The sequence below is a fragment of the Lynx rufus genome, unplaced genomic scaffold (genome assembly GCF_022079265.1).
Source record: "Lynx rufus isolate CCGP_SWC_20201006 ecotype Redwood Valley unplaced genomic scaffold, mLynRuf1.p SCAF_5, whole genome shotgun sequence".
Classification (NCBI taxonomy): Eukaryota; Metazoa; Chordata; class Mammalia; order Carnivora; family Felidae; genus Lynx; species Lynx rufus.
This window is the reverse complement of record NW_025814867.1, coordinates 64,452,434-64,479,420: the sequence shown is the minus strand read 5'-3', so window position 1 is coordinate 64,479,420 and position 26,987 is coordinate 64,452,434. Positions and strand designations below refer to the sequence as shown.

The following is a 26,987-nucleotide window of genomic DNA, read 5'->3' as shown; positions in this document are numbered from 1 at the left end:
CTCGCCCCACCCCTGCCAGGCCAGGGCGAATCCGGGCGGCGAGTTCCGGGCGGCGGCGCAGCGCGGTGCCCCCTCAGGCCCTTCCTCCTCCCCTCCTCCCGCGCCTCCAGCTGTGCCAGCTGCGCCCGAGGCCCGAGAATCCGCCGTCACCGCGCAGGTGCCCGCGGCCGCCCTCGCCCTACAGGTAGGAGCCGCGCCGCGGCCGGGCGCGCCAGGCTCCCGCGGGCGTCTGGTTTCCGCTACTGTCGCGCTCCGTCCCTCCTCCCGTCGGCCCCGGGCAGCTGGCCGCTACCCGCCCAACTTGGACGGGACCTTGGCAGAGGCGTCGGCGGCGGGCGCCAGAGCCCGGCGGCCCCGCGGGACCGGCCTCCTGGGAGGCCCCGGGGCCTCCTGTGCGCGCCTTCGGGCCCAGTTCTTGCAGAGTAGAGGCGGACAAACTTCGGGCCGTGCTTTTGCCAGGGCGGGCGCTGCCTGGAGCGCAGAGCCTCGCGGGCGCCAGGGGAGGCTGGGGGCGTGCCCTCAGGGTGCACCAAGGGCCTCGCCGGGGCAGTGGGGCTGGTGCCCCCGTGTCCTCTCGCGCCCGGGGGTTCTCGTGCGCCGTGGGATGGCGGGGATGGCGGCGCGAGGGGACCAGCATCCCGGACCAACCAGGAAGTGCTGCGCTCGGAGGCTTGGAGCCCAGCCTGCCAGATGTACGGTGCCGGGCGTGTGGCCACACAGCTGCTTGCTGTGCGCCCACGAGGTGATGACGCTGGGGTGGGGCAAGGGCAAGGGCCCAGGAGCCCGTTGTGTGGTAAAGGGCTTGTTTTTCTGTCTCCATCTCAAGGTATTTGGGACCCAGGTCTCTGATCCAGGAGCGGGGTGCTCCAAGCGTTGGGTAGGATTTTGTGACACCCTTCAGAACTGCCCTTGTATAATCAGTCCAGAGCCACCGCCACGCTTATATTTGCTTCTTCTCCAAGTCTCAGGTTATTGCCTTCCTTCCTTCCTCTGTGAAGTACTACATTCAAGCAGATGCTTAAGGACCACAGGACTTCAGTGTTTGATCATCCCTAGGTCTTTCTCCAGAATGGAGAGTTCCATTAACTTTGTCTACCAGGTCTGCCAATTTCAGTTTAGATAACCCCTTGTGGGCCTTCTGAGGGCTTTTGGGAGACTGGGTACCTAGAGACCTCTGTGATTTAAAAGGGCTAATTTAGGGTGGTGTAATGAAAGCGTAAAGAATGAAAAGAATCTACAGCTTGAACTGTTAACAGACACCACATTTACACACGGCGTTACATTTGAGTAAGGATTTCTTTCAGTATTAAATGTTTTGTTAACTTACATACAAGTGAACTTGTACACAGGCTTTTAGCTTGAATTTGTATACAGCCTTTAAATGTTGCTTGGGGACCTTTCAACTAACTCCCAGTCTAACCTTTCAACTAACTCCCAGTGTTAACTCCCAGTCTGTCTTTCCAAGATCCAGTATAACTCACAATCCATATAAGAAGCATGAGTAGTTAAGGATTTGTGGAAGATGTGTCTTTACCTTGTTTGTCCCCAATGTCAGAGTACTTACGAATTACAGTGGTAAGGGCTGTAAAACTCTCATAAAGGTTTGTTGATCTGCTTAAAACTAGGTAGTGGGAGACCCTTCTCCTTGTCTGATTAATTAACAAGTGTATGTTTCTTTCTTTCTTTCTTTCTTTCTTTCTTTCTTTCTTTCTTTCTTTCTTTCTTTTTTTAATCTTTTAATGTTTATTTATTTTGAGAGAGAGACAGAGCATGAGCGAGGGAGGGGCAGAGAGAGAGGGAGACACAGAATCTGAAGCAGGCTCCAGGCTCTGAACGGTCAGTGCAGAGCTCGATGTGGGGCTGGAACTCATGAGCCGTGAGATCATGACCTGAGCCGAAGTCAGATGCTCAACGGATTGAGCCACCCAGGCGCCCCAACGAGTGTATGTTTCTTAGTTAAAACTAATTATGAAAGCTCATTTACCTTTAACCCTTAAACAGAGTTTTTCTAAATTTTATTTTTATTGTGGTGAATACCTAACATAAAATTTGCCATCTTAGCCATTTGTAAGCGTACAGTTAATAGCATTAAGTACTTTCTCGTTGTTGTCCTACCATCACCACCGTCCATCCATAGAACACCTTTTGTCTTTCCCATAGGGTTTTCAAAACATTTTGATGACAGTGATTGTGCTGCAGGCTTTAGTTTTCTCATGATTCGAGGTTTGAGTCCCTTCCCATGGCTTTATAGAAATGCACTTTTTTTTTTTTTAGAATTTATTTTGTTAGCCTGTCATTTTTTTTTAATATAATTTATTCTCAAGTTAGCTATACATACAGTGTATACAATGCGCTCTTGGCTTTGGAAGTAGATTCCCATGATTCATCGCTTATATACAACACCCAGTGTTCATCCCAACAAGTGCCCTCCTCAATGACCGTCACCCATTTTCCCCTCTCCCCCACTCGCCCCTGCCCCCCTTCCCATCAAAATGCACTTTTAAAGAGGAAAGGTGAAAAGCCACAGCCAGTTTGTGTTTAGTAAATCTTATCTCCATCAGGACAGATCTGACACATTACTGTTTAAGAATAAGCTGGTAAAAAAAAAAAAAAAAGAATAAGCTGGTGAGCTATTTAAATTTGCATATAAAGGTATTGTGAAGTCTAGCTATCCAGAGAGAGGAATCCGGGAGGTAGTTAGTTGTTATTGATAGTTTCCTCCCCTTCATATCTCACCTTAAATTGAAATACTTTTGTCTCCTTTAGCAGTGCAGTAGCCTGTATCAAAGGCATGCTTGAGCTCAGACGGTGGCACCTTTTTAGTGACTAGAAGCAGTTTTGACCAAGCTAACTGTTGGGTGTGGCGATTTCTTCTGCTCTCCAGGTGTCTACTAAACAATGATGCTCGAGGACTTAGCACATAAGACATGGCTCTTTAAACTCACAGTTGCTCTGAGTCATTGTATTCAGGAGACAGCTGTCACTGTGCCAGGCCTGGTTTTATGTTTACAATCCTTTCAATGTTAGCACCACACAATAAAATGTATTCTCCAGCTGGGGTGTGGATAAATGCTGTTGCAGAGTGAAAATGAGAAACTTGTAACCTAAATTTCCGGGAAGCCTGCGACTTTCCTGATTAGAAAAGGAATTGTACACATCATATCTTTTGCTGCAGTGGGAATGCATTCCAGTGTATTGGTTTCCCTAAATTCACAATGCAGTGTAAAATCTGGATCCCAGATGTTTTAGTGCTGGGTTATTAAACAACCGTATGTGTTATGTAAGTGTTTCATAGTGTCACAGGTTTTTTTTTTTTCCTTTCTGTTGTGAAATTTTCTTAATTTTTGAATTTGTTAAACAAACATTGCAGGTTAATTTTTGAATTTATTAAACAAACATTGCAGGGACAGAATAAAATGATTTATTTAATCAGTAGTTATGTAGCGCCTACTATGTGCCTGGCACTATTCTATGCATTTTACAAACATGAACACCTTTAATCCTCAAGATAACCATGTGAAATAGGTATCAATACCATCTCCCTTTTATAGATGAGGTAATTTGAAGCACAGAGAGATCATATAGCTAACATACGGCAGAGCTGGGGTTCCATCTCTGGCAGCCTGAACCCAGAATTTGGGGCACTGCTGTCTCACCAGTAAAATATAACCTGAGATTCCACCCTCCTAACCAATAAACTTTTTTCACGTTGTCATATTCCTATCTTGTATTTGTCCTTAGGGAGAAATAATTTGACATAACTACAATCAGAGTGTAACTCAGAAAGTCGGTTCAACTCCCTTATTTTTCAGAAGAGGAAGTTAAGGTGGAGTTTGGTTAAGTTCAGGGCTGGGAGCCTTGGGGCAGAGTCCTGGAAACCTGTTGGGCTAAGCCTTACTTCCTGATTGTGAGGAGGTTGGGATAGGGATCCTGGGAAAGTCTGGAGAGGCCAGGGTTTGTTTTGGGGAGGGCTGTATTTGCCAACCATGGGGGAAATGACCATTTTGGAGCTAACCTGCTCACTTAACTCCTAGGTTATGTCAGGGGTGCACAGAGCAGAAGCTTGTGGCCAACTGTGGGCCGTGGGAAGTCTTGCTGCTTAGGGCTCCAGATCCCAGATTCCTTCTCCAGTTGCTGGTGATGCTCGTGGCCCTGGGCTCCCCTCTGCATGAAGGGAGTAGTTTATTCTGTACTCAATCATGTTTTGAACTTTTTGGATCTCGAGTTGGGAACCTTTGGAAAGCCTCTGACGCACAAAAGAGAATCAGCCAAGAGCAATATGGAAATAAAAATAACTTCATTTAGTCTGTTCTTTTGTTGAGAGACACACACACACACACACACACACACACACACACATCTAAGGGCATAAACTGACAAACTTTGTACTAAGAACAGGAAAATCAAAGTTCAGTATTCAACAGGGATTTTTTTTCAAAGTGAGCTTTTATAGACAGTACATCTGGATGAAGGAGAATAAGGAATAAACATGGGTAAAGAAAAGTGGTGGGCAGGGAGGGAGAAACAAATGTAGAGAGGAGGAAGTGAAAGAGGGGGCACAGAAGGACAGTGCTAAAACCTTGTCAGTTCCTACACAAGGCTGTGTTTTGGTGTGTTACCTCTTCATGCCCTTGGAGATGCCAGACAGAGTTGAAATTTATCTTTCCTTTGGTTTATCGTGAAGTGACTTCAATGTTGCTTAAAACCATTGCTGATCAACAGAGGATGGGGAGGAGATACCCGGGGATACTTTAGCACTTGCTTGGGATCTTCATACCGATCCAGTCTGTTTTTCTCTATAGCACTTTGGTATGCGTGGACTTTATATAGAGCATGATCACTAGGAATCACTAGGTTTGCAATCTTTTTCTTTATTTCCTGTGTTTCCCATGAGAAGGTAAGATCCTTGGGGCCCTAGACTATATATTTTTTTCATTTTTGTCTCTCCAGTGTCCATTATGGTGAACAATAGTTGTGAACCGAATGAAAAGGTGCATTTAATAGATGAATGAAGATGGTATGATTCATTTCATTCAAAATGTATAGATATTTCCAGAAAAGAAGGTTTTTATGGCTAGCGTTTTACTTCGTTATTTGTTCTCCTGTGCCGTTGAACCACTCTTACAAATACATTTGTAGATGTGGAGTGAGCCGTCTGTGGAATTTAGCAACTGTGCTCAATTTTTTGGCCTTTAAAGTTTTTTTTTTTTCAGTGTTCTGTACCCAAGTTTCGATGAAAGAGTCCTTTGAAATGAGATTGGAGAGGTAGCAATGGATTGGGATGGAGGTTCCATGGCTTGGAGCAGGAAAACACCTCCAGATGTATGAGGGAGAGGGGATGTGACAATGCAGAACCCAAAGTGGGAAATTTGATAAATGGGGCTAAGAGTAGGAAAAACAACAAATTGAAGGTGAAATTTGACATTGTTTTAAAAATCTCACCATCGTTCCCACTTTGGAGTAAAAACCTGTAAGCTAAGCTAAGGGTAGAGGATTCGGAGATGAAGTATATTTGGGATGCTAACATGATTGTGATGCCAAAAAGAACAACAACAATAAAAACAGAGAAGGGAGGGGGGGAAATCCAGCCAGAATCCTATATCCTAAGGAAAAACCCACCTGTTGGGATACTTAAATATTTCAAAGCTAGGAACATGGAGCAAAGACTAACCCCAACTCTTACCTCCCCTCAATCTCAACACCGAGCTGCTACTCTTGTGACTGGAAATGCAGGGTGATGGGGCAGTGACTAAGCAAAGTAGGTCTGTGAGGCTTCTGAGGCACAGTTGGGCTCCACAAAGTCCTCACTAGGAAAGATAATGACTAGGGGCCTCAACCTAGTGCCAGAGAGCTGGGATTCACAGCTGAGGACTCCAGCACCCTGTGGCCTAAGACAAGTAACATAAAAATCTTCTATGCCTTAATTTCTCCACTTGTAGAACAGGGATAAAAATAGTACCTATCTCATAGGATTGTTGTGAAGACAGCAAAACAATGCCTATAAAATGTTTAGTGTAGACCCTGGAACATAGAAATGGCACAGTAAATGTTAGGCTCCCTTCTTTCACACATTTCCCTCCCCTCCCTCCCAAATTGTGTAAGAGTGACATCCATAAATAACCGTGCAAACGGGAATTGCTGCTAGGACAGACATGGAGATGTAGCCCTATGGGAATACGACTGAGGGACTGAGGGAGAAATTAATTTTTCCCGGGAGGAAATCTTGAATGAGAGTGGGATTCCATGAGACCCAGTGATGAGAAAGCAGTGGACAGATTTCTGGCTACAAAGCTGATTACAACTAGAGAGAATGAACTGTATGCCTTTGATAATTATTCTTTTGGGGTGTATGTTTAAAAAATTTTTTTTAATGTTTGCTTATGAGAGAGAGAGAGAGAATGAACAGGGGAGGGGCAGAGAGAGGGAGACACAGAATCTGAAGCAGGCTCCAGGCTCTGGGATGTCAGCACAGAGCCCAACATGGGGCTTGAACTCATGAGCCATGAGATCATAACCTGAGCTGAAGTCAGATGTTCAACCAATTGAGCCACACAGGTGCCCCTATTGGGGTGTATGTTTTGATGTTAGCTAGAAAATGTGATTTTTCTTTTTTTTTTTCTTTTTATAAAAGATTTTTTAAAATGTTTCATTTATTTTAGAGAGAGAGAGAGAGAGAGAGAGAGAGTGAGCATGAGCAGGGGAGGAGCAGAGAGAGAGGGAGACACAGAATCTGAAACAGTTTCCAGGCTCCAAGCTGTCCGCACAGAGCCTGATGCAGCACTCGAACACTGGAATGGCGAGATCATGACCTAGGCCGAAGTCGCTCACTTAACCAACTGAACCACCCAGGCACCCTGAAAATTTGATTTTTATTAATCCATTAGTGTAGCATGGCATGTAATAGAGGAACCCTGATTCATTTAGTAGAAGCATAGCATTTAATAGAAGCGTGATTCATTGCTCTTTACCAATGAGTATATGTATAGAGGTGTGATTTTTATTTTTTTAAGTTTATTTATTTATTTTGAGAGAGAGAAGGAGAGAGAGCTGGCACAGGAGTAGAGGAGGGGCAGAGAGAGAGAGAGAGAGAGAGAGAGAGAGAGAGAATCCCAAGTAGGCTCCATGTTCAGCACAGAGCCTGACATGGGGCCCAATCCCACAAACTGAGTCATGAGATCATGACCTGAGTCATTTAACTGACTGAGCCACCCAGGCGCCCCTAGGGGTGTGTTTTTAAAATATATTTACAATTAAGAAGAACAATATACTTTCAAGATAAGAGTGAACTAGCTCATGCTATGTTGGCAAAACACCCTTCTTATCACATTCTCTTTTTTTTCCCCATCACGTTCTTTAGCTTCCCATTGTATGTGAGGAGGGCATCACTGGCAGTGTAATGTTTATAGGGGTGTGGGTAATGCGTATCCACACAAATCATGAATGGAAGCAGAGGCTGTCAATAATTTTGACCAGAAATTTTCACACTTAAAAAAAATGATGGGTACCGTTCCCCACTCCCCAAGAACCACTTTTCTGAATGAGCTCTTCTGTGAAATCCCAGTATGTAAAATACCCAAAAGGAGAGCTGTTCTTATTGACAGTTCCTATGTGGGAACAGTGAGCTGGCTGCTTCTTCCAGTCTTCCCTCGCTGACTGCCACCTGGCACCAGCTGGCCCTCAGTCTGGAACCCCAGGGCTCCTAGGAGTAGATGTGAAGGCACTGCCATATCTTTATGGTAGGGAAGAGAAGACTAAGACACAAAAAGAGGAATGGAAAGGAAAGGCACTGGACTGCTCTTTCAAAGCTCTTGCCAGAGGTGTGCTAGAACTGGCTCATATGGAGAGGTGAGTTTTAAATGTCCCAGGATTTTGTGAGCCTGTTGTTAAAGGTGCGATGATGATGATGATGATGATGATGATGATGATGATTTTAGAGAGAGAGAGAGCACAAGTGTGGGAAAGGGGCAGAGAGAGAGAGAGAGAGAGAGAGAGAGAGAATCTTAAGTAGGATCCTCACTCAGCACAGAGCCCAAAGCAGAGTTTCATCTCACGACCCTGGGATCATGACCTGAGCTGAAATCAAGAGTTAAGACGCTCAACTGATTGAGCCACCCAGGGACCCCTAAAGATGCTATTATTAAAAATAAAATTATCTAAGATTTAGGTTTTATTGCATTAAATAAGTTATACTGAAAGCAAAGGCAATAAACACAAGTCCTCACTTACTGATTATATTCTACTAAATCTAACTGTTATTTATGTCCTTGAAGTTGTTTACATCTGTTGGTTCCGTATGGCAAAAATGCTATAACTATTGCCCATCTTTTCTGAAAATGTGTGTTCAGTGACATCATGTTAGGAGCTTGAAACTGGCCATGGTTTGAATGTTTACACCATGGAGATAGGCAGCAGTACAGTTAGGGCTTCTCCCCTGCCCTCAGCACACCACTGGCTTTACCCCTGTGGAATATTAAAGTTTCTTTACTCCCTCCTTCTTTCTTACTGTGACCAAAGAGACTTGCTCAGTTTTTTTCTGCTGTGATGGTTCTCAATTGGACATGTGGTTGGAGGGAAAGAAATACACCGACTTATACAATGTGCTTATCTGTCTTTTTTCTATTACGTGGTACGATTGTGATTGGTTCCAAACATTTTAGATCACAACTGCATTCAATGTAATCCTTGACTCTATTCTTTTGCATAGGTAGGATTTTTCTGACTCTACCCTATTCATACCCTAGTCTTCCCTCCCCCCCACCCTCCCACCCCCCAATGCCCTCTCCCTACCCTCCATCACAGTCATTCTAAGGTCTGCCTAAACAAAATCACCTGGGAACTATTTAAACTCAGATTCCCAGGTTCTATCACATACCTACTAAATTGAGATGCTTGGGGAAGGGGGCTACTTGGTGAGTTCCCATTCCATGCACCTGCTTGGCCCTGTGGGCCCTTCTTGCCCAGCTCTGGTGTCTCATGTACTCTGTTTAGTGTCAGGTCAGTTGGGCCACTGGGCCCTGGTCACATGGGAGCTTTGATTTTTATGTTTGGCCTCGAATTCTCCTTCTGTGAAACTGCATTCAAAGGGTGACTCTTTGCCCCATAAATCTATTTGTCAGAATTCAGTTCTGTTAAGTCCTGGATTCCTGGCTAGGGGGAAAGCTCTGTGTAGCACAGGAAGGCTAACAGGGGAGTCGCGGGTGCCGGGTCTATCTCTGTTAGCCTTCGTGTTTGCCTTTCTGAACTGCAGTTGCCCATCCCTTGGGGTTATCAGGAGGGTTCTGTTTCTGGAACACACCACATTGGGTTCCACCTGGAGGCCTTTGCATGACGCCATTCCCTCTGCCTGGAACACCCTTCTCCTAAGTCCTTGCATGGCTTGTATCTTTTTAACATTTAGGTCCAAGACAAGATGTTCTAATGTTACCTCCCTACAAAAGCTTTCCCTGACCATGAAATCTGCTTCCTCACTCAGTCTGCATTGCTTTGCCCACAGACTCATCCCTCTGAGCCCTTATTACGGGTTATTTTCATCCCAGCACTTAGCCCTATCTGAAGTCTTCCTTGTGTCTTGTTTTCTTGAATTTGGAGTTTTCTACAAAAGAATGTAAACTCTGTGACATCAGGGTCTTGCCTGGCACATAGTAGGTGCTCGCTAATTACTTGTTGGCTGGCTGCCTCTCCAAACTGCTATGTGAGTATATAATGGTAGCGTGAACCCTGGATTCTCAGATGGCTCGACTGCTTTCCTAATTGTTCTTTTCTGAACTTGCAGATGTTATCATGTCTGTGGCAATGATTCTTTGTGGGGATATGACTGCCATTTGGAACAAGGGTCACTCTTGACCAATGGGAAATAAAATCTGTAGCTTTCTACGTGAAGGTCACCTTTCGTTTTTCGGAGAGCTTATAAAGATTTGGTTCAGCTGCACCCATTTGCCCTGTGGGTGAATGATCTATGACAGAATGGAGCAACAAAAACATAAAAGTGATGTAAAGTAAGCCTGATTAATTTTGGGAAACTCCTGTTTCCCCTAAAGTCTTTTTGAGTTCTACCAGGAGCCATTTGGGCAGGGTGATGAGAATTAGGGGGTGTGCATCCCTCTGTAAGACACCAAGAGACCAGAAATGCATGTGGGAGAGGTTTGTCCCATCCCATCTCACCAGGCTTGACTTAATGGTGAGGTAATTTTTGCAGATCTGTTGCCAAGAAGGCTAACAGAGTTGACAGTGAAAGCCATCACCCTGTGTTTGCAATGGCTCTTGGTCATGCTGGCATTGGAGAATTTATTAAGCAAAGTCCTTTGAGTGCTCAGCATGTGCTTGTGGGGGTAAAATGTGGTTCGGCCTGCCTGGAGCTTGTAGTCCAAGTCATTCAGTCCACTGGAGTCAGGACTGTCCCACCATCTGGAATGGGCTGGCACTTGGTAATGATAACATGTTCCAGTTTTTCCACATAGTGGTTTTCAAACCGCTCTGTGTTTCAGGGGCAGGCTAGGATTGGAACTGGGGTGGGTTTGGAATGCAGAGAGCAGAGTTCTGGAACTTCTCTAAACCCCACTTTCTATAAAAGCATCTCATTAAAAACTAATTTTGTATATTTTCCATTCAAAAAATAAGCTTTTTGTTCCAGATTTACAGAAAAGTTGCAAAGTTCCTCTGTTATTAACATCTTACATTGGAATGGTACATTTGTTAAAATTAACGAACTAATATTACTGCATTATTATTAACTTAAAGTCCATACCTTACTCAGATTTCCTTAGTTTTCCCCTAACATCCTTTCTTTTCCACCTTCTTTTGGCGATGATTGTTTCTCAGACTTTTCTGTGTTTTTGATGTCTTTGGCCGTTTGAAGGGGTACTGGTGTTTTGTAGAATGTCCCTCAGTCGTAACTTTTATGATGTTTTTCTCCTGATTAGACTGGCATCATGGCTTTTGAGAGGAAAACCACAGAGGTAAAATACCACTCTCATCGCATTGTATCAAGGACAAGAACAAATTGTCACTTAGATTTTTCTTTATTTTTTGCAGGAGTAAAGTTAAAATGTAGGTATTTCAGGTGTTTTTTGGAGTGGTGGAGGTCAAAAGGCACCTTTTTCCCCTATTGTATACTGACTTTGCACTCAGTACTTTATTGCTGAGATCAGCTATAGGGAAAGTTGTAGTCATTTGTTTTTTAAAAATTCTTTAGGATATGGAATAATGTACAGGGGTTTAAGAATAACGTTTGGCTTTCCCATCTCTTTTTCTTTAAATTCTCCTTAAATAGAAACTTTGAAAATGCTACTCAGCATCTTCTTACCCTTCTTACTGCTGGAAGAATGGTAGACTTGTTACAGGAAGCCTCACGCCAATCTTGCATGTTTTCTGTTTTCTAAAACAAATTTCCTATGTATAGCATTTTTCTCTGCTGAAGAATAAAATTAAATAAATTGTATATAAACCTATATATCACCTTTTTTTTAAAAGCATCTAAAAGCCTATCATATCCTAACATGCTTATGGACCTGGCTTAAAATAAAGGAAAAGCATCCTAAAAATATTTCATTCCCTTTACTTCTTTTACTGTTACAGATTTTCTTTTGTATTTCATTAGTCAATTTTGTTCTAAAATTCGGGGCTTTAACGTATTCTTGTTTCTGTGCCAGTTCACACATACAGAAATACTTTAGAGAGTGGTTTTAGTCATAGGCAAGTTCTCCTTTTTTAAAATCAAATTGGGGGCAATTATATGTGGAGACCAGATGACCTGGCCATTTGGGCCAGGTATTGGTTAGTGTTTCGGGGGGAGTGGGTTACCCATGTGGCCCCAGTGCTCTGATGCCCCATTGAGGACTCAGTCTTCCTACAGAGAGTATGAGGCCCATCTCAGCATGGCTGACCCCATAAGTGGCCAAGTGAACTCAGGCCTATGAGTCAGTTCCCAGCAGGATCAAGCAATAGGCCCAGAGCTGGACCTTGACATCTGGCTAGAGAGGCATGATGGGTTTACTGCTGCAATCAAATAAAGAGTAACAGTATTAATTTTGAACATGTTGAGAAGTCATTATTGTATTGCATGATAATTAAGCACAAGTTAAGCATAAAGGATAAGCACTTCACTTGATTGACTATAATTAGAATTATTTTAACATAGTGGGGCACCTGGGTGGCTCAATTGGTTAAGTGTCCGATTCTCAATTCTTGGTTTCAACTCAGGTCATGATCTCACGGTTTTGTGCATTCAAATCCCACATCAGGCTCTGTGCTGACAGTGTGGAGCCTGCTTGGGTTTCTCTCTCTCTCTCCCTCTCTCTTTACCCCTCCCTCACTCACACTCTCTCAAAGTAAATAAATAAACTTAAAAAAAATATTTTAACACAGCCAGATCAGACATTCAATTCTCATTCTTTCTAATCAAACTGGTGCCTATATTCATAGTGTCTTTTGATTCCACCCAGATTTTTTTTCTCCATTTATTTGTTTCTTCACTAAGTCATAGACTTACTGATTCATCTGATTACTTCTAGGTAGTAAAATTTTCCTTACACGGTGATTTCCTAGGGCCAAGGACCTAGAGAGGCTATGAAATTTGTCCATAACTAAAATGACCATGTGTTCAATGAGCAGGAATGACCAGAAACAATGAATGTAATTTCTCTTCTTCATCATAGCACACAGATCAAGCTGGGTGTGGGGCAGGGATGGAGAGACACGGTTTTACATAAGGCCTAGGCTTCTTTAGCTTTGGAGTCTCTTCACCACAGCCCTCAGAGCTGATGTGCAAGGGAGGTGTCACTGCCCCAGGGCAGGGAGGATGGTGACACCCCCCACCCCCTCAACTGAGGGTCTTTAGGCCCTGAATTAGCCTGTGGCCTCACCAGCTACCCTGAAGCCTCTTCTCCTCAGAGGTTAGGCTTGAGGACATAGTTTCTCAAAACAGAGGCTTGGTTTTCTTCAAAATGTAGATCCACCGCTTAATGCTGCCGAAATGAGTTTAGAATTACATTAGCAGAGGATGTTTAAGTGATGCTAATTCACTGAGCACACTCTTCTCAGCTCTGCAATGCCTCCTACAGCATTGACCGCATTGACCGGTTCTCTTTGATCTTATCCAGCCCACTTTCCTGCCTTTGCTGATCATGTAACAAAAGGACAATCTTACTCGTGTGTGGGTGAGGTTACCTGGACTCAGTAGCCTGAGCACTTTCCCCTTCTCTTTAAAGTTTCTTTAGGTTTCACATTTTAAGGGGTCAGTGATACTTCCATTTATCTATCATTTTACAAGCGAGTCATGAAAAAAATGGAAAATGGGTTTTCCCACGTGATGGCTCACATGACAGCCATCAGGAAACATAAGGAAGAACGGCACTTGAGAAATAAGCCTTTAAGGATTCTAAAGATTGAAAGAAAAAGAATAAGCTCTCAAAAAATGTAGCCAACTTCAGGGTGCCTGGGTGGCTCAGTTGGTTAAGCGTCCAACTTCGGCTCAGGTCATGATCTCGCGGTTTGTGAATTTGAGCCCTGCATCGGGCTCTGTGCTAATAGCTCAGAGCCTGGAGCCTGCTTCAGATTCTGTGTCTCTCTCTTTCTCTGCCCTTCCCCCGTTCACTCTTTGTCTCTCTCATTCTCAAAAATAAACATTAAAAAAAAAAAATGTAGGGGCGCCTGGGTGGCACAGTCGGTTAAGCATCCGACTTCAGCCAGGTCACGATCTCGCGGTCCGCGAGTTCGAGCCCCGCGTCAGGCTCTGGGCTGATGGCTCAGAGCCTGGAGCCTGTTTCCGATTCTGTGTCTCCCTCTCTCTCTGCCCCTCCCCCGTTCATGCTCTGTCTCTCTCTGTCCCAAAAAAAAATAAATAAAAAACGTTGAAAAAAAAAATTAAAAAAAAAAATGTAGCCAACTTTAGTCAATTTTAAATAGGAGGCCCAAAATAAATGAGAAATTTAAAAACTTATTCACATTAGTAAATGCCAGCTTTTTTTCACATTATTAAGATATTTGCAGATGTTTTGGTCAAAAGCTGCTTACTTGAAAAATGCATTTAAAAGAAAGATAGCTACAATAGGGTACGTTTTTAAAAAGACAGCCTCCTGAGTCTGCCTCTAAAGCCATTCGGTGAGCATAATTTACTTTTTCAGTCCTGCGAGACGTTTGAGGAACACAGATTCAGTGGCTGATTATTCTTCAGTTCCTGCAGGATCTCTCCTTTCATACAAGCAGGACATCTCTAAGTCAGCCTTCTTGACTAGCTCCACTAACTCATCCTTTTGAAGTTACAGACCAAAAATGACCTGATTTGTTAATTGTACAATTTGTCATTCTTAGGTAATTTAAGCGCATTTTCTACAACACGTGGGTGTTTATGCGTGAACTTAAATGGTCTATATTCACAATTAGAGACTGTGGTCATGCTGGAAAGAACCATGGTCTGATATTCATGATACCCCCGAGTTCTTGTTTTGTCTCTGCAACTGACTTAGTGTGACCCTGGGCAATTTATTTCCGGAAATTCCACTAGTGCTCTTGTCTGTTTCAGGCCCTGCCTCCAGAGCTGGGATAAATGAACTGTAGTCCTAGTCACTACCCTCGGGGGATTTACGGTCTAGTTCAGTGGTTCTCACACTCCACTGCGCATCAGAATCCCCTGGAGGGCTCATCAGAACGGAGTGCTGAGCCTCACCCTAGAGTTTCTGATTCAGTAGGTCTGGGCTGGGCAGAAAATTTGCATTTCTAACAAGTTCCCAGATGATGCTGATGCTGCTGGTTTGGGGACCATGATTTGAGAACCACTGACCTAATGGTTTAGCTGACACATCAGTAACCACAATTCAAAGATTAATGCTGTGAAATAAGTACAAGTAATGTGGACAACAGGGTGTGGAGAAGTGGATCAAAAGATGAATGAACTGGAGATCTAAGAAGACCTAATGGAAGCAAGAGAGGTCAAGCAGGATCTTGGCAAGTGGATAAAGCCTTGACAGGTAGGGCATTTGGGGGATGGCACCATCCCAGTCCTTTGATGCGAGGATGTGTGTGGGAGCTAGGGAGAGTCTAGCATCGGTGGGCTGAGTGTTGGTGTGGGGGAACAACAACCAGAAACAGATGGAATTGTTTCTGAGAGAAATGAGAGAATGAGAGAATGAGAATGAGAGAGCTAGAAAGTTAAACTAAACATGTTTTTGGTTTTTGGATCTTGTCAGCAAGGGAACAGCATGATCAGAGCCATGCTTAAGAATGGCACCACCTCTGGCATTGTGATGAATGGCTTTGGAAGTGACAGTGGTTTCAGGAATTATTGGGGCAGCTCGATCTCCAAGCAGGAGTGGAGCTGAAGAAGAGCGTGAAGGTGGGAAGGATACAGTGGTGGGATGGGTCTATGCACAAGTCATAGATGTGGGAGTTGATTGGCTGCTGGGGATGAGGGAGGTGGAAAGGTCAAGAGAGACTGAGGATTCAAGTCTGAGTTGTTGCGGAAGAAGGAGTGTGGACAGATAGATCCCTCAGAGAAAATAGATTGGATAAGAAAACGAACAGGTGGAACCTTGGTTTCTTTAGGAGGGCGCTGGACCAGATGCCTTTTTAAAGGTCTCTTTTTGTTTGATTGTAATCAATGTTTTGGTTGCTTATTGTCTGAACATCACAGAATGTATTTGTGTGAAAAGCAAATGGCCTGTATGTAATAGGCATTAATTAATATATTTGCTAATTGGTTGATCCTGGATAATCATTGACTCGAAAATATTTACATCTGTAAGTAGTCTTCTTTTTGAACTTATAGTTTTGCTTAAAGTTTTCTAAGTATGTCTTTCTCCTATTTTATATACTATGCATGTGGACATTTTCTTCTTGTAATTCTATGCATGTATTTTAAATAACTATAGTAGATATTTTAAATCTTTTTGGCTTGTTCTCCTATTATAATACTCACAGCATATACTGGTATATTTGTGCACAAGCCTCTTTTTCCTCTGGATCATAAACTCCTTTTGAGTAAAGAACATGTCTGATTCATTTTTTGTGTTTCTCACTGCACTCATCATGAGTGATTGTATAAAGGGGCCAGCAAATGTTTGAGGAACTGGACTGAATCACTGAGTAAAAGTCAATTACTATCTGTTTCTTTAGTGAGAGATAAAATGGCTCAGGCAATAAAAAGTAGTAGTTTAAAGGGAATGGAAACCCGTGTATTTTGGGAGGTTGAAAGAGGAAACGATTCAGTAGACTTTCAGGACTAGAACGTAGCTATTCATGGACACAGTAGGAACCAGAAGCAGAAGCCCATACAAACCAGGACAGCTTTCAGATCTGTCTTAAATTAGCCATTGAAAACCTTGGGCCAGACCTTTCTACTCTGGGTCTCAATTTCTTCATTTGTAAGGTTGTGGATATAGTAAACTACAGAATTTTATGCCTCTCTGCATGCCCCTAGAATTCTCAGCAGGGAACAGCATGAGCAAAGCATCAGAGATGGAAAAGAGTATGTGTATTCTTTGTGACCAGGGTGTGACATGCTAGGAAATGAAGCGGGAGAGGTAGCTGGAGGCCCCGTTTCAGAAGGGCATTACTGTTCAGATAAGGAGCGTGGGCTCTATCCTGTAGGAATGTCTGTGTGAAGCAGTTTAATTGGGAATGCTCTCTGGGAGCAGGAGTGAGGGACCAGGGAGAGTCATACCAGGAAGCAGGCATTATGGAGTTGGCTATCGCCAGGGGCAACTGATTGCTTGATTCCAGGGGATCGTCTCAGGAGAAGTCTTATGAAATGTATGTCAGCGCAGCTCACCTGGAGAAGGTGAAGGGAGAAGCTTTTATCGATTTCTTGTCTCCCATTGATTAAAGGCAGCTCCACTTTTTCACTGGCTACCCCTAGCCTGACTGCTAGGTGGGTTCCCCCGGGCACCTCATGAGGCAGTATTGGAGAAGCCTGGGCTGGAGAGGCCCTGTCAGGTTGCACTTAAACGAAGCTGGCCAGATTCTTCATGGGACTGGCTACCATCACAATGGCAGGAATACGAGGTGAGTTTGAGAGGATTTAAAGCAGAGCATAAAAGGCAGCCGACCTAGGGAGCTATCAAGGGATTTTAAACAAAGGAATCACCTAGTCAGATTTCTGCAGTGGTGTGCTGGTAAATGTTTAACAACCAGCTCTACAGAAAAATAAATGTGCATGTGTGTATACATACGTATGTATATATGTCTGTTTTAAAATGTCCTCACATAAAGGTTGTGTAGCACACAATTTACAAATAAATAATAAAACATACAATTTTCTTGATCATAAAGTCCGTTTAGCTAATTGAGTCTGACAGGTTTCTGTTGGGTTTATGCTGAACTCTTGTATTTATAGCCAACCTATGATTACAATTGGTAAAAGAGGGTAGTTGATTTTTTCCTGTTACAGTATGGAGTAAGATCAAAGTGAAACAATGAAGGCATATCCCAGAACTTCACTTGTTCATTATGCATCTTTGTGAATTGGATAGTATTAGAAGAATTATTTCCTTAACTTTTCATTTAATTCACAACATAGTTACTACAGGCACCACATATTAACATTTTCTCCATCAGTTTAAAAAAAATTGTTTTTAACATTTATTTATTTTTGAGAGACAGAGTGAGATAGAGCACGAGTCAGGGAGGGGCAGAGAGAGGGAAGAACATAGAATCCAAGGCAGGCTCCAGGCTCTGAGCTGTCAGCACAGAGCCCAACGCGGGGCTCGAACTCACGGACCATGAGCTCATGACCTGAGCCGAAATTGAACGCTTAACCGACTGAGCCACCCAGGTGCCCCACTCCACCAGTTTTTTAAGGCTAGACAATCGACAAAACAAAAATCAGACTATGATTTATAGGGTTTGTCAGTGTCCATGTGAAAACCCTCCCATTACAGCCAACTTCAAGTTGCTGTAGCACATTTCATGGTATTTTCACATGTGGGCAACATAGATCTAAATAACCTCAAGGTCATAGATCTTAGTGAAATGAATTAAAGTAGTCAAGAAGTTATGCATTTTAAGTACTTACTATCTTTGGGTTTAATATAATTTATTTCACTGTAAGTTTATATAATTTAGTCTTTCATAAATGTTATATTTAACAACTGATTCATAACATTTTTGAAAATTTACCAATGAGTTCTCAGGAGCCGGGATGAGCCAGCCTAGCACATGACTGGAGTTATAATTTTAGAAGATCACTCTGGTAGCGATCTGTAGAAATACTTTGAAAGGGGGTGTAGGGAAAAAGCATCTGAGTTATAGTAGGTATGAAAAGCAGAACACAGACGGGGAGAATGTCTTCAGACTCTACCGACATGAGGATTCAAATGAAGTCAGGTTAATAGAGACAATGCAAATTTTACTGGTCTGTGTTCAAATGTGGATATGTAGGACCTTTATTAAGTCTCCTCCAGGTACTCTGGGAATGTTAGAGATATCTTACCTGTGCTTACAGAGCTTGTGTCCTTGGCTGTCTTTGGCTTTGGCTTCTTTGTTGATGACCATGGGCCAAAAGGATTTGAGGGTGAATCCCTACCCCTGCCATAGCTGTGGGTGCCTTCCTGGAGCCTGGGATCCATGCCAAGGAAGCCATGTGCCAGGCCTTATTTTCCTGTTTGCAAATCTGGGGGAGGAGACACTAGAAAGATTTTGGAACCTGGTGTGTGCCTCACATGCCTTGCATAAATTTGTGTCAAGGAGCCTGAAGTTGCTGGGTGTGTTTTTCCGTGACTCACAGAGGCAAGGGGGAAGATAGCCTTCTGCATTTCTTCAAGCAGCTGCTGACTGCAGCCCCTTTTCCCTCTTCTGGTTTGGCCCCCAGAAGTCACAGCGGTCTCCCTGTCCAAAGGCCCCCTTCTCCCCTTGCAGATTAGCTGGTGCAGATGAAGGCCTGAAGGCCAGGAGCCCCCTGATCCATCCACACAGACGGATGAATTTCATTTTTGGGTCATCCAGCCCCCACTACTCTTAGTAGAAAAGTAAGGTAGAGTAGATGCAAGTGTGGTAATGGCTTTGGGTGCATGGTGGTGCCAGTAACTGAGGTGTGGAATATGGAGGGCGGTGCATGTGTGGCCGGGCTGTGGGAAAGGGAAAGAGGATGCAATTGAGGTGTGAGGCATATTTGAATTGTGCTCAGTTTTGAACTTGATAAACTAGGTGCCTCTGGAACAATAAGTTCAGTGGGTTGTGGACATTTGGGAGAAAGAGAGGAAAGAAATGGCGATATTGAGAGTAGTAAAGCGGGTGAAGCCATGATGGAGACAAACACCTTCCTGTGAGAATGGTGAATGGGAGACATTGACAGGTAGACTAGCCAGAGCTCAGAACCCCAAGGAAAACCAGTGTTCAGGAATGGTGTCAGGGGTGAGGGGCCCCAGAACCAGACAGGGAGGAATGTCCAGGCAACTCTGAACGGAAGGAAATGGCACAAAGGACCTGAGGCACCACCGTTGTGGCTCATGCTGGGAACAGTTTGGCCCATTGTGTTCACACTTACAGTTTCCCAAGTTTATCTATTCAGACTTATGATTATGTTAACTCAGCTCCTTTCCTCCCTCTGAAAAAAAGGAGTCAGAGACCCTGCAGTATCATAAACGACCCAGGGTCAGGAAGACCTCTGACACTTTTGCACCACGTCAATACTTTGATCCGGCCTTTTATAGTCCGTGTGAGGAGCAAACAAACTTACTTTAAGCTAAAGGGAAATGTCAACTTTTTCCTGTTTGATGTTTCTTGCTGTTTTCCATATTAATCACTTCATTTTCCCTGTGGTCATGGGCCTGATATTTTTTTTTTCTCTCACATTTGTCATCTGCGTGGTATGTCAGGCAGTTTTTCACCCTGAGAGAGTGACATGGTAGAGCTCAAGCAGGCAAGGCCACCACCAAAAGTGTGTGCGACCCTTCGTGGTTATGTTCATGAACATCCCAAAAGCCCAGTGCTACTGAACAGAATTATAGGCTTTGAAATGACCGTGTGGTTTCCATTCAGCAAAGAATCTACTCCAGGCATGTTCAAGGGTTGTTGGTTTGGGAGACGTTAGATGACTCCAACATGAAAAGGCAGAGCCTATCTAAAGGGATAGTAGAGTGAATTTTCTACATCACAAATGTGTCGAATAAGTGGATTTGGATGTGACCACAGGCTCGCCATATGAAATTCTACTCTATGGGAATGAAAGTTAGTGGCTTCGTGAAGACATTTAGTGCAGACTGTGAAAACGTTCTCGTATTCTTTTGCCAGAGCATAGAAGCACGGAGAAATAAAGATGGACCTGCACTGTAACTGTTTGTCCACTCTAATCCTCTTAAACACTTATGTGTCTCCATGCACATAGCGGTGGAATTAAATATAGCTATTCCTTCTAATGCACCAGCATGAATGTGTTAGTTTACTGCTCTGGGAAGAGGAAAACTGGAGAAAAAAGTCCTTGGATCAGTTAGGTATTGTGTTTAGCTACAAGTATCAGAGACCCACCCCAGATAGTGGCTTTACGTGTCCTGTAAGAGCAGCCTGGAAGCAGGCAGTTGTGAGCTGGCCTGATGGTTGTGGGCACCCCCAGCTGGTGGCTCTCTCCAGCTCTCCAGTCTGCTCTCTCCAGGTTATGGCCCTTGTCCAAGATGGCTGCTGGAGCGCCAAACCTCATGTTTACAGAGCAGGCAGAGGGTGAAGAGGAGGAAGATGGGCCTGCTGTCTCATGCCTCAGAGTTCCAGGACTCCTTACTTGTATCTCATTGGCCAGAGCTGAGGCACACTGGCCTAGCTGTGGCATTGTGTTTAATTCACTCCATCTCTAAATTATTATAAAACTCATTTTTTAAAATTAATTCACCTCCAATCTTCTGTTCTCCCATTGCATGAGATTGGGAGAGAGTTTATGGAATAGTCAGATTCTTTAGTGACAGAGCTAGTAGGTTGCATGGATTAAGGGATTTATTATAAGGAATTGGCTTACTCAGTTGTGGGGCTTGCTAAGCATGCTTAAAATCCATAGGTCTTGAAATTCAGGCAGTCAAGAAGAGTATATCATGACCAGGCTGGAACCCCAAGAGCAGGAGCTAATGCTTGGAGTCTCTGAATTCAGGAAGGGTTTAAGTCTTTTTTTTTTTTTTTAGAGCTTTCAGCTAATTACGTCAGTCCCACTCAGTATTTCCTTTGACTAAATTCAACTGATTACATACATCTGCAAAATCCCTTCACAGCAGCACTAAATTAGTAATTGACTGAATAACTGGGAAAAGGTGTGTGCTTGCTTTAAAAAGGCTGCTGCCTTGCTTCTTTCCTCTAGCGCTCGTGAGAGAATATCCGTGGCCACCAGCTCATGCTGGAAACATACAAGAAAGGTAATTTGGGGGCATGTATTTAGGCTAGCCAAGTAGACACATCACAAAGTCATCGAATGCCACAATTTAATTGTCACCTAGAGCGAGAGAGCTGGGGTGTTTCCTCATTTCTGACATTCTGGAAGAAGGTGGACTGATACCATCATTGGTAGCCAATGAGAGCCTGGTTTTGTGCATTTTAATTATCTTCCCTCTCTGTTTATTGTAGATAGTGAAGACTTTATTTTTGATGTTTTCATTAAGCAAGTAAAGGGCTTTGAGGCTCATTAGCCACTGTGAACTCATCAGAGTTAACAGAACTTAAAATTTGCTTTTAATACTAATGGCAAGATGTCCAATTTTTTTTCGTAGCACTAATTATTTTTCTCACCTGTACCTTTTTTGTCTTTTTGTAGATAGAGATATGAATGGTGCCTTTCATTCTTTATTCAAGCTAATAATAGCTTTTGTAACTATAGGAAAAATTAGCATTGCAGATTTGTTTTTACTGATCAGATTCAGATGCTCACTAATCTGTTATTGGAAGAGTCCTCTATATTGTTTTGCAAAATAATGGTTCTATTGATATATGGTTGACATATGATAAAGTTCACCTTTTTAGAGTGATTTTTAGTATATTCACAAAGTTTTGTATTAATTACCACTAATTCCAGAACTGCCATATTCTTTTGTATTAAATATAGATGTGAGTATCTTTAGACAGTGAAGAATTTGAAAAACTTAGTTCTGTTATCTGATTTAAATTCACTCGAAAAAAGAAGTTGGTGACTTTTGGGAAGAGCAGAGTGACAAGTGTTTGGGCTTAATTTTGTGGAAAGAATACACATAAAGTCTTCATTATGGGATTTTTCTACCAAATTTAAGTATATTATTCCCTCAGATGTAATTCAGAATCGGGCCTTTCGTTCATTTGTTCAGCAAATATTTATTGAACTTTACTCTGTGCCAAGCTAGTGTCCAATGAGACTTTCTCAGAAACCTTGTGGTCAGGTGGGTGGAGGGATTGGTAAAGTCGCTGCGAGCCCAGGAGGCACAAAATTGCCAGAGCTAGTATAACCCATGAGTGGAGATTTCATAACTGTGGATTTGCAGGAGGGAACAGACTACAGGTTTTGAGAACACATCTGAACATTCCATGAGGAACCTAGATCTTCTTGGGGGCTGGTTTAACAGCAGATGGGAACAAAATTACTAAGGTCATAGACCTTAGTGGACATAGATTCTGAGAAGGGCAGTGAATGTTGCTGCAGTTAATGAGATATGAATTGAAGGGTTCCCACTGCGATGTGGTTTATATCCTTCCTCTCTGCTTAAACATAACCTGTCAGAGAGGCCTTCCCTGGCCATCTTTCCAATGTAGGACCTTGTCCTGCTCCATCACTTGCTCTGCTGTTTCTTCTGAGCTCTATGCTGTATGTTTGCTATTGCAGCCTCCCTCCCCTCTGCTGCCAACAATGACAGCCCCCTTAGAGCAGGTGCTGTGCTTTGTTTGCTGTGCTGTCTCCAGTATAACGTCTAGCACCATGTCTGGCACATAGTGCTGATAAAGAATTGTTGCATGCATGAGTGACCGATCTAAAAAAAAAAGTGTGTGACTTAAGAACCTCCCAAAGGTCCCACCTCCTACGTCCATTTATCTTTGGTGGTTATAAGTTCAACATCTGAGTTCTGGGGGGGACACAAACAATCAGACCATAGCAAGACCTTTCTTAATGTGGCAGTCACGTGGCTTTATACACACATCTTCTCTACTTCGCTCTTTCTCCGCTCTGTGCCAAGATTCTCAGGGCCAGACCATGCCATGTGCTCTCTAGCCTTAGGGCTCTTTGAATAAGATGCCCTTCCTCCCTTGTCCACTTACAGATAAAAATATCCCATGCTTTCCTGGAGTCTTCCCTGACCACCCATTTTTCCTGCATGCTGGATCACTTTTGCCCCCCACTGTTGTTCACACAGCCCTTTGATGCACAGCTTTGTGGGTGCACAGTATACTTTTGTTGTTGGGCCACATAGGCAGCCTCCTTCATGAGTTTGCCAGCTTTTTGAGGACAGTGTCTGTCTTATCATTTTTGAATACCCAGTGCCTAGCAGAGTGCATAACAGAGAGCAGGTATTCAGTAGATACTGGATCGAAGAAATAAAATTCAAATAAGCAGTCTTACTAATGGATGCAAACCAACCTCTATAAATGGCCACAGAGAATTTAAGTGCAGACAGAACCTTGGACTTGGCAGTAGAAGTATATAAATAGAACTCTAGGAAGTGGGAGCGTCCTCGGGGGTGATGTGTTTTTGTGTATGTGGAGAACCACAGATCAGCAAATGTGTCAAAGCTATTTTTGTCTAGGACTGAACTGAGTGTCATCCTCATTTTGATGGTACTTTCCCGGGTCAGTGTTCAGGAGACATGAAAGGTTTTTTTAGAACCATTCAAAGAATGTGTAATCAAAGTTTGTTGTTTTGTTTGTTGCTATGTTGTTTGTGTCTGCCGGGTTTTGTTCTTATTTGGGAAGTTAGAAAAGCAGAGGCAAGCTGTTTGGTTTCTTGACTGAATGGATTCAGCTGTATGAGTGATCAGAGCCTCCTGTGCATTAAGGGAAAGTTATTCCGTGCCGCCTCCCTGGTGTTGTCAGCCTGTGGGCCTGACCTGGTTTCTCAGCAGTTGGTAAACTGATAATCCTGTTTATGTCTATCACCCATCGGCATCCTTCTTTTAGTCCTCACACAGAGAAAACGCAGGCGCACTCACAAACACAAAGGTTCCTTTTGTTCTTCAGGCTGGCAGTGATAATAATTAAAAAAATTGTTGTCTCTTTTTTTAGTCCAAATTTGTTCTTGTATTATCTGAATTTCATTCGATAATGAAAGAGAAGGTATTCCCTTTTCCCAAATCAAAATTCAGGCCCAATGAATTTGCTGCCTCATAGGAAGAGTCTGCCCTCACCCTGTATCAGCCTGTGCGGTTTATACTGGAAACACCACTGCCCCCTCCCTGAAATACACACTGTACCGTGAACGTCAACCACCACATCCATGAAGACCCTACCATGAACATTGAAAAAGGAAAAATATCCTTAATTTTTTTTTCTGGGCATGTTGACATCAGGTACATTATAGTTTGCAAATAGACTTTAGGTTCCTTTCCTGGTGCTTATTAAATTCATCCCCTTCTCACTTAGGTTAGTATTATGGTTGTGAGGTTTTTCTTGGTTGCTGCATTTTGTTCTCAGTTCTTACAGTGTGAGAGAAGCATCAGCCACTTGGGGGCACCCAGGTATTTATTTAATGGAAAAAAAAACCCAGCAGGAATTGCCAACAGAAAGTCATTTGATCTTAAGAAAAAAGGGTAAAAATACTCAGTGCAGATAGGCCGTTTCAACATATCTAATTTGGAAAGTCAGTCTGTGTTGAACACAGATGACCATATTCTAAGGAAGGAAATTCACCAGACAGCCTAGTTTACTGTATACAAAGTCCGTAAAACCCTAGCCAGGTTCCTGTTAGTAGGTACTTCTGCACAGACCTGCAGCCTTGGGCATCTCAGAGAGAGACTAGCAGTGGAAAAGCAGAATGAGCTGTGAGAATTCGACTGTGAGCTTCCCCGGGGCCAAGACCACATTTTCTTACTCTCTGTGGTGTACTGGGGATGTGCATTCCATGACTGCTTGTTCAATGAAGGGCTAGATGGATGCCTTGAGTGAATGTATAAGGAACAAAGAATGGATGGACAGAGAATGGAAGATTTAAGGCAATGATGACTTATTAATAAAGGGTTTAATTAGCAGGAGACATAACCACAAGGCAATGCATTTATTGTAAGATATATTTGCCTGGCTAGAATATTTGCATGGGAGACCAGAATTGGTAGAGAAATTCCCATGTTACCTATTCCAGTTGACATTTTGTCAGGTTGAGCTTTGTATTATATATGTGATATAGATATAGATATATATACCTATATCATATATATGTGATATCAGATATACATATATATCTGATATGTATAGCAGATACATTCTATAGTGATGTAGGAATGGAAGGACATTCTAGACCTGTGTTGTCTAGTTTGATAAGGATATGTGTGGCTATCAAGCACTGGAAATGTGGCCAATCCAAGCTGAGGTGTGTTCTAAGTGTAAAATGTACACTGGGTTTCTAAGATTGAGCACAAAAGAAATGTAAAATATGTCCTTAATTTTTGTATGGATCATATATTGAAATTACATAGTATATTGGATATAAATTAGGTTAATAAAATGTCATGAAATTATTTTCACTTGTTTATTTTTACTTTTTAAAAACTGTTTGTTTCTTTTGAGAGAGAGAGAGAGAACATGAGTGCAAGAGCGGGCAAAGAGAGGGACAGAGAGAATCCCAAGCAGGCACCATGCTGTCAGCATGGAGCCCAATGCAGGGCTTAATCTCACCGAGCCACCCAGGTTCACATCTATGACCCACACTGTATATTTGATGGACAGTGCTGTTGTATAGGTAAGGCACATACATAAATTGTTGGAACCTCATCATGGGCATTTCAGTTGGGGTAAACTTTTTGAAGGATAATTTGGCAGTAGCCCACGATTAAAAAATCTGGATCTCTAAGTGTATTAACTTACTACTGGACACAGAATGCTGAGCTTAAAAATAGGCACACCCACCATTGTGTTGAACTTTCCCTTATTAGTCCCTCTGAAATGTATACTTGTATTGTCAACAGCTGTTTACTGATTAGGTATTATGCCAGGCACTGTGGGAAGCATTCGGAGTCCAATGCAAAGATAAATCGTGAAGAGTTCCAGATTGAAATAGTAGATGATTCTGTGTCAGAAGGGAGATTCTATGGGTACCCAACAGCTATACCAGCTACAACTGGTTAGCCATCTTAAGAGGTGCAGATGCAGAGTTTTGGCAGTTCCAGAGGACTGTGGTCACTGTTTGGCTTGGAGTCTGTGTTTGAGATGGAACCTGATGGGTGGATAAGAGGATGTGCATAGGCAGAGACTGGGCAAGTGGAAGGGATGGCCCAGGTGGAGGGAACGGCAAGAGCAGAAGATCAGAGGTGAGGCAGGAGGGGTCTTGTAGGAGGAAGGGGGCAGTCACATGCCTGGAACATGATGTTTGTGCAGGGGGTGGTAAAGGCCTGGACTTGAATAGAAGGCCGGGCTGGGGAATCTGGACTTTTTCCTGTAGAGCTTAAATGCCAGTGAGTGTGTGGTGTCTTAAAACAGTTTCTAAAATACCCAATTAGTAGTCCATCCAAAATTCTGAATGCCTGGGGGTGCCTGGGTGGCTCAGTTAGTTAAGCATTCTACTTCAGCTCTGGTCATGATCTTGTGATTTGTGAGGTGGAATCCTACATTGGGCTCTGCTCTTAGCACAGAGCCTGCTTCAGATCCTCTGTCTCCCTCTCTCTCTGCCCCTACCCGGCTCATGTTCTATCACTCTCTCTCTCTCTCTTTCAAAAATAAATAAATATTAAAAAATCATTAAGATTCTGAATGTCTGAAACAGTGACAGCATTTTTTTTTTTCCTTGAGAGGTGACTTAATGCTTAAATATTTTTAAAAAAAAAATTCTTTTGAAGGAATGACTTCAAGTTTAGGTTCTTCAGATCCCTTTAATGTGGTATTTAAGTAGTAAGTTATTCTCTTTAGGATTGGGAAATATA

The 26,987-nt window shown here is 43.0% G+C and overlaps 2 protein-coding genes across 5 annotated transcripts in view; one reads left to right on the top strand and one right to left on the bottom strand.

Annotated features, from left to right (window-relative positions):
* TMEM212 (transmembrane protein 212) overlaps nt 1–398 on the bottom strand; it is a 51,893-nt gene extending 51,495 nt beyond the window's left edge. The window contains exon 1 of the transcript XR_006965596.1: nt 313–398. The gene's annotated coding sequence lies outside the window, so the exon portion shown is untranslated. The remainder of the gene's footprint in view (nt 1–312) is intronic.
* PLD1 (phospholipase D1) overlaps nt 108–26,987 on the top strand; it is a 203,859-nt gene continuing 176,979 nt past the window's right edge. For 2 of the 4 annotated variants that reach the window (XM_047098660.1, XM_047098658.1), the window contains exon 1: nt 108–184. The gene's annotated coding sequence lies outside the window, so the exon portion shown is untranslated. Of the gene's footprint in view, nt 185–495; nt 743–26,987 lie in introns of those variants that run through there. The other 2 variants (XM_047098661.1, XM_047098659.1) reach the window with 1 other exon arrangement.